Source organism: Medicago sativa, chromosome 5 (genome assembly GCF_051527215.1).
Source record: "Medicago sativa cultivar Bolivia chromosome 5, Bolivia_mono, whole genome shotgun sequence".
Classification (NCBI taxonomy): domain Eukaryota; kingdom Viridiplantae; phylum Streptophyta; class Magnoliopsida; order Fabales; family Fabaceae; genus Medicago; species Medicago sativa.
In genome coordinates this window covers 70237441-70246141 of record NC_140753.1, presented here as the reverse complement: position 1 = coordinate 70246141, position 8701 = coordinate 70237441, and the positions used below count along the sequence as shown (strand labels likewise).

Genomic DNA, 8701 nt, shown 5'->3' with positions numbered 1-8701 from the left:
TTACATAAATAATAAAATAAATAAATATAAATAGTATTTAAGGGCATACAATGTTGGGTCACACATTTTGGAATATCTCCTTATACACTACATTTGAAGTGGTGCTGATACAATCTCCATTGTCATCCGTTAATAATATCTTCAGACCATCCCTTGATGTAACACTTGATATTGCAATATTAATCTATACATCACACACACAACACATAAAGTGAGGCAAAAGGTTCCTCCAAGTAAATACATAAAGTAGCAATGACAATACACTAAAGAATTCTAAAGAAAATCTATAGTATTATCACTCTAGTTAGTGTAAAACAGTGCACATTTTATGGGGCTGATGTAGGAGCAGAGGATTAGCAAATGTAGTAAGAGCAACATAAAAAAAAGTTCTTATATCAAACTGTATGGTTTCAACCTAATTCAAACAAAGATGAGTAGCCATTAAAATAATTTAGATGAGTGCTCAATCACCCTCATTTCTTGTGGTCATTGTTAGCATATATAACAAATAATAGTTGTATCCTAAATTGGTAGTAAAGTAAAGCAAGAGGAAGTGCTAAATAAGCATAGCCACTGTAGTGATATTACAAAGGTTTACTCTACCATAAAGCACACCGATGCCCAAAATAATTACAAAGATGAAACCGAAAATCACACCTATCATTATGACTATCAAACTATTATTACACATAAATGTGTTTACCTGAAAAGACACCAGCTGCAAAATTCCAAAGGATTAGAGTAAGCATTAGACCAACATTTCTACTGAATCAACATTCTTGCCTGAAGAATTTTCAATTAAATCAATGTGCTTGAAGAAACTAATGATACAAAACAAATTCCTATGCTTGTGTATTGAAAGAAGCTACAAAAATCTCCCACAACAGCCACAGACGTTGAATGGATATCATATAGCATAAGAAACAAAAGGAAATCAGACAGAGAACATAGAAACCACTCTTAAGAAAATATACAAAACCTAAGAACACTAAAGAGCTAAACCACAACCATCTATATTCTATATTGATAAACCAGTATGAGACAATTACAAATAGCCAGCAAAAAAATGAAATAAAAATCTGTAAACAGAACTAAAACACTTGCAGACCAAAGTTAAGATCAGAAAAAAAAAACGAGGTTGCAGTTGGAACACACTGACACACAACAGAACGCATGGGTGGTAGAAACACTGATATGTAGCAGCTACAAACTGAAACACCTTTGCTATCCACTTCTTTGATACGACAATATTTACAAATCCCAAACTGACAAAGAGTATGATTCTACCATTTCTGATCGATGGAGATTTTCGACAATGGCCTACACAAACAAAAACACACACAAACAGGATAAATGTAGATTCGGTGTGTTGAGGCTGACCACGGATGTCCATGTGATGGCAGAGCGGTGGTGGACAAAGAGAGTAAACTTCTAGAAAGAGAGAAAGCTTTGCTGGACACAGAGAGAGGTAAAGGTTATGGAAGAGAGAAAGCCATGGTAGACATGAATGGGAAGGAAGGATAGAGGAAATAGGGGTGAATTGTTCTTCAAAATGTTTCACTATATTAAATGTTCTGCTATTGGGTTAGGTTGAAGTTATGTTCTTAAATATTCTTCAGAACTAACTTGATGAGTAGCTTCAAATTCTTTAATTTGTTGATAAAGAGAAAAAGTTTAAGAAGAGCATCTCAACAATCCCAATATTCATTTAACAAACTTTTGTAGTTATTCTTGTTTATATTTACCTCATGAGTTGCACCGGTTTAATCAACTCCATGCTTAACTTTACAATTTAAATGGAATGTTAATTTGCATTTACAGATTACCCATCTAATTATTATTGTGCATATGCAAAGAACGTTCCTAATTATAAACAATAACAATATCATATTTTGTTCTCATGATTTATGATGCTTACTCGTTTAAATTATATGGGAACCAAAAAAATGTTGTACCACACCATGCACATAAACAAAATCAACTGCCTACTTAAGTATCACAAAAAAAACGCAGGCATATTCAGGGAGAAATTCAGTAATAACATACTTTATTAGGCTGCTGAAGTGATGATAGAATTTCAGCCTCGTCAGAAATGCCTGGTATAGTAGGAAGATCTGTGACAGAAAATATATTGGACATAAGTGAATCACCAAGATTCCCATCATAAGCTGGAAGATTTACGGTAAGAGATTGAATTGACCAGTATGGAAGGATAAATTGATCAAATAATCAATCAGGTAGCAAATTGAACAAACAAATTGTTCTCATTACTTCATGGGCTGAAACCTTTACGTGCACCTTGTATAATTTCAGCTGCTGCTTCACACCTTGAAGAAACGATGGATTTTGAAGGGGAAATTGAGTATGGCATGAATGAGTTAGATGAGGAAATAGAGTAGTAGTATAACGGTGCATGAGGAAGTTCTTTTTTGAAAAGAGCAATGCTATGGTGTACATAGAGTCTTGAGAATTGGATGGAAGACAATTAGTTAATGAAATTAAATGCAATCTGCCTATTCATTGGAAAAATGTATTTTGATGTAAAGTAAACACATAGAGCCGTGAGCCTCTTTCTAGGAAATACATCATCATTATCATATTATTAATGGCTGTTAATTAATGAGGGAATTTTGAATTTTGAATGAATGAAGGTATGGGTGCAGATCAATAGTGGTTGAAATCAACGGCCATTAAGCATTGGCGCCCAAAATGCTTAGGTTTAGGGTTTGCAAGATATGTAGCATTGTTAACAAAGATTAGATATAAGTATGATGTACTACTATCTTTTGTCAAAAAAATGTACTACTATCTTATTCTTTGATATTCTCATTTATTGTATATATGATTATTATTTGATGCTAAAAAAATAGTGAAAACTGGTTACACAATATTTCAAGGGAAATAAAAAAGGTTTGGTCTTTTTTTGGAAAAATATGATGGCTTATATCTCAATGTTGTTAACAATTTTTTTAATATATACTTCATTAACAAATTTTTTTTAGGGAATTTCATTAACAATTTTGACTACCTCATTAAGTACAAAGGTGAAAGATATTAAACACTTATTTTACATAAATCTATGTACTATCATCGTTTTCTCTCAAAAAAAAAAAATGTACTACCATTGTTTTTTAGGGAATTTACTATCATTGTTTTGAAACTATGTTAAATAAGTGATTAATGACTTGCATTTTTGTGTTAAATAAAGTAATTAAAGTGTTAATGAAATGCATGTTAAAAATGGTTAATAACATATAGTCCCGTAAGTGTAGCTCAGTTGGTAGCCACCAGGGATAATTTGTGCAGGGGTCGGGGTTCGAACTCTGGATTCCCCACTTCTCCACACATTATGTGTGTGAATCTAGCCACTAGGTTACTTGACAAAAAAAAAATACATACATTATTGTGCCTGACCAAAAAAAAAAACATACATTATTGACATTGTGGTTAACGAATAACGAAGTTGCAAAATTGATTAATATCACAACTTAATTTTTGTGTTACAATAATTCTCCTCCATATTAAAAAAATTTCGTTTAAAAAAAAAAGTAAAAAAAAAAAATAGGTCTTGTGTAGATGTCTCTTTTTTGATGTCACAGGTATATGTTCCAATCTATGAAGCACAGACACCTCTAGGATTAGGTGTGTCGCGGTGTCCGACACCCGTACGACGCGTGTCGTACCGGTGTCCTAAATAATTGATTTTTTCTTTACTTCGACACTCTTACCACTACAAGAAACATTACCTTTTGCCAGGGGCAAAATCCCTGACAAAAGGACGGAATCCCTGGCAAACTGGACGTTTGTGAGGGAATTTCCCAGGGGCAGAAGCACTCACAAAAGCGCTCGTCGCAAACAATTAGTGAGGGGTTACACCCCTGGGACAAAAACGTGGGGTCAAACCCCTGGCAAACTGCGTCACCAAAGCCCTGTCTTATTCCCTGGCAAAAGTCGTCACTTTTGTCTGCAACTACGCAGGTCTGATCTGACTTTGCAGTCTGTTCAGACTTGACTGCTAACTGACGAAATGTCAAATCAGGGTAACTTCAGCCAAGGCCTTTGCGAGGGGTATAACCCCTGTCAAATGGTATATTAATTTTTTTTAAAAAAAGGATTTATTTTTTAAACTGATTTTTTAATAATTAATTAAATGTTTTTATAATAATTTTAATTAATAATATGTATTTAAATTAATTAAAAAATTGAATTTTCTTTAAAGTTGTTTTTGAAATACAATTATTGTTTCAAAAATCATTTTAATAAATAAAATTTAATTTAAATAATAAATAAAATTGTTTTTAAATAATAAATAATGAACCCATCCATCTGTGCAGCAAAAAATACTTGGCAACAAACTGTAGCCCATATTACACTTAAGATTGCTTCTCTTCACAGTCGATTTCCAACAATAAACCTTTTTAACATATCATTTTTCAACTAAGAAAACAAGCCAAGATGCACTCTTCATCAAAGATGAGGAAAAGAATGAAAACGCAGCAACTAGGGTGTGCAAGAAATCCAGAAACTATGAACTGGTCTGGAAAATTAGGTGAACTGTTTGTAAAAGCCCACTTTTTGTTGGATCAAAACTGACCTGGTCCGTTTCATTAAAAATAACCAGTTAACTGAACCCATTTTTAAAAACCAATATCCAAAAGATGAACCGCATTACACATAGCGAAGAAATAACAAAACTGAACTCACACTATTCTGCTATTTGAAGAGAGAGAAAGAAGGTTAGTTCAAAGAAATTGAAATACGTATGTGTTGTGTTTGCAATCGAAAGCCGAAACTGATAGGAAGAAGAAAGGGAGAAATAGACGGCGACGGCAACAACAACCACAACGCAGCAACGACTTCGTCAACAGAAACGACGACGCAACCGCAACGACTTCGTCAACAGAAACGACAACAACTGCAATGACTTCGACGACAACCGCAACTACGGCACCGACGACGGCAAACTCACGGCGATGAAAACTCTAGATCTTGCATTTACATCAGATTTGGGGTTTTTTTTTATATAAGTGATTGTCTTATTTTCTGAAGAAAATGGAGGAGTAAAGTAATTTTTTTTTTCTAAGTCTCTAACACTGATGAATGAACCGGACAGGAAATATATAGAAACAAAATAAACCAGGGGTTATGCGACGGCCTACCCCTGTGTCGTCTGCTGGTAGACAGCTTTTGTGCAGTTGACTAGACAAGTCACTGCATGAATCAGAGATTCCCTGCTGTATTTCATATCCGAGGGCCAATCCGTGGTTTTTGCCTTGTCTTTTTTCCTGTAAAAGCTGTTTCTTGTCAGTGCTTTTGAATTCAAATTTCCCGGTCTCCTAATGCCAGGGCTTTTGGTAATATGCGAGGGGTTCACCCCTGTCAAATTTGCCATGGGTTTTCCTTGGCTTAGGCCCTGGGAAATTTGCCAGGGGTTTCATGCCCCTGTCAAAATCCTTGGCAAATCAACATATTTCTTGTAGTGTACGATCGGTGTCCGACACCTATATAACACTCATACGAGCCGTGTCGGACAACTCCGACAAATATCTAAAACAATTTTTTTTTCTCCCTTGCTTCTGCACACCATAGATACAAGAGTTACACATATTCTGAGATATGCTGTTCAATTAGTGGTTATACACATTATAGTTGATTATATCATTTTTATCTTTTTTGATAGTAGATGAATAAAAAAAAAGTCAAATATTATGACATCTTGTTGTAGAACTTTTTCTAATGACATAAATTTCTCAAGTTAGATGTTTATATATGTATTTTAATTTACATTTCAGACCGTCTTGAAATAAATTAACATATATGTAACGGTGTTGGTGTCCTATATTTTTTATATTAGTGATGTCGACGTATCCGTGTCAGTGTCGTGTCAGATGTCCGTGTCGGAGTCTATGCTTCATAGGTTCCAATACTGTAACGAAAAAATATATATGTTCCAATTATATTTTTCTTCATGGACTTGGCTCATTTGGTTAAAGTCAAGTCTTGTAATATACACCAAACATGAAACATTTCTATGGATGATAATAAATAAATGTTTATCAATTGTCGTATCACTAAAATTACAACCACAAAAAATATTTCCACCAGAGTGCTCCATACGGTCGAAGAAAGGTGACAACTTCCTTACACCCATCAGTTGGGTAACACAATTCATGCTGAGTTGACGCCAATCAAAATTATTTATTTGTTTGTTATTGTTTTAATGTTATATAATACATGGTTTTGATTAGGTTAATTTGACATGAGTAGTTGAGTAGTGTTACCCACCTTTTATTGATCGGTAAACAAGAATTTCACTCGAAGAAAACATCCCCTAGCTAAAATTACGAGATTGATTAATATCACAACTTAATTAATTTTTGTGTTACAATAATTCTCCTCCATTTTAAAAAAATTCTTTTTAAAAAATAAAAATAAAAATACTTGTGTAGACATCTCTTATTTGATGTCACAAATATATGTTCCAATATCATTTTTCTTCATGGACTTGATTCATTTGGCTAAAGTCAAGTCTTGTAATATACACCAAATATTTCTATAGTTGCTAATGAGTTAATGTTTTTATCAATTATCGTATCACTAAAATTGCAACCACAAAAAATATTTCCACTGGAGTGCTCCATACGGTTGAAGAAGGCATCCCCTGGCTACTACAAAACCAGAGCACGCCAAGACTCAATTCATAACGTTTACTTGGTTTCCCTCAAATAAAAAAAAAAAAAAAAAAAACGTTTACTTGGTTTTCTAGGCAAAATACCTTTCATCATATAATAACATATTTTGTTGGATCTCGTTGAAATTTTTTTTGTTGATAAAAATACCTTACAATATAAACTTGTATAATCTTGGTTAAAAACATAAGCATTTATATTATTTCAAAAATAAAATATAAGCATATATAATTATAAAGCTTAAATATTTTATTTAAAGGTCATAATAATTAATCTATGAAATTATGTTTATTAGATATTTATTTTTATTCTATCTGTGTCATTATTTTAGTTTTTGAAGAGACTGAGTCACCGGTTCAATCCGATTTAATTTGATTAAATATATATTTGAACACTGGGTTATCTAATCGAGTCACCCGGTTTAATCCGATTCAATCATGTGGTTCAACCAGTGACTCGATGGTTCGACCATCGACTCAGTGACCCAGTACCTCTGCCAAGTCGACGACCGAGCCGAGTTTTAAAACTATGCCTTTCATTTGCTGTTTTATATAATTAGACATTACACAGTTTGGTGCCAATTTCGACGTAGGATGTATAGGGAAAAAAACTTAAATAAAAGGTACCTTTTACATTGGTTTAGGGCAACATTGATGTAAATTTATGACCGTTGGAATTGATTTTGTACATACTCCCTTCGTCCCATAATATAAGCAAAAAAACTCATTTTTTTTATCCCAAAATATAAGCAAAAAAGACAAACTTTTATCCTATTTAATCTTGTTTTTTTTTAAAAATCTCCTTTCCAAGAAAAACTTTTGTTTGATCTCATAAAATTAAATTCAAATTACATTCAATTTTCTTTCTCTTTCATTTTTTCCATAACCAATAGCCAATGAAAATTGTTTTTACATCTTCCTATAAAATGTTTTCCAAAGAAAACACAAAAATCTATATTCCAAATTCTTATGTTTTAGTTTTCTTAATAAGTGTGATTTTTTTTTTTACTTCTAATTTGGGACGGAGGGAGTAATTGACTTGGTGTAAAATGAGAAATGATATTTGAACAACCATTTTGCAATAACTTATTGACAACTTTCTCTCTCATACTCACATTATATTTTTATTCTCTCTTTTACTTTTTCTCTTTCTATTGTTTTTGACCAATCAAATCAAATAAAAACAAAGTTGTCATAAAGGTTGTTCAAAAGAGTTGTACAAATATCACTACTCGTGTAAAATTGATGTTAGAAGTTAAATCTGTTTAATTTTGGATTTTGTTACACAAGATTAAAAACAGGTGGAAAATATCCCTCTGTATAGCATCTCTAATGCATTAACATTGGTATCTATGAAGTATTGATGCTTGTAAAACACTGAAGTAAGGTATCATATTTGTGTATTTGAGTTTTTTAGTAAGCAAAACAGATTTTGATTTTTTAAAACTTTAGGGTTAATACATCTTTTGGTTCCTGTGATATTAGCGAATTCCGGTTTTAATCCCTGTAAAAAAAAAGTTTAGATTCCATCCTTATCATTTGAGATTCTTCCACTTTTCCCTCACTTAGATTAAGTTGTTTGTTTTATTTAAAAATTAAATAAAAAACAAATTAAAATTACAATTAAAAAACTACAAAAATCAAATGCCCTTCTTTTCCAACTTCTTCTTCCATTGTTCTTCTTCTTCTTCACACGGTCCAGATTCTTCTTCTTCCTCTTCATCATAAACCCAAGAGCAAGCTTCAACAAGTACAAGAATATGCAGCAAGCTTCATGTTCATATAAAAAAAAACATATTCACAATTTCACAAATCCACAAAATTTCAAGAACAACAACAACACAAGCTTCAACAAGAAATCCACATATTCACAGATTCACAAAATTACAACAAGAAATTCACAAATTTGGAAAGCTTCTGTAACACCCCGTTTTCCCAACATAAAAATTTCATTTAAAATCAGAGTATTTTGATCACAACGGAATGTCACATACTTCATTTAAATCATAAAAT

General features: G+C 32.5%; 1 long non-coding RNA gene across 2 annotated transcripts; it reads right to left on the bottom strand.

Annotated features, from left to right (window-relative positions):
* Positions 1–2531, bottom strand: LOC146924491 (uncharacterized). Of its 2 annotated transcripts, XR_015010969.1 has the most exons (3): positions 2047–2531; positions 704–783; positions 1–184 (listed from the first exon to the last, which is right to left on the bottom strand). It is a non-coding gene; the product is annotated as an uncharacterized LOC146924491 (long non-coding RNA). The 2 variants fall into 2 exon arrangements; XR_015010968.1 differs by having other exon boundaries at positions 704–2531.
* Positions 2532–8701: the final 6170 nt, after the last annotated feature.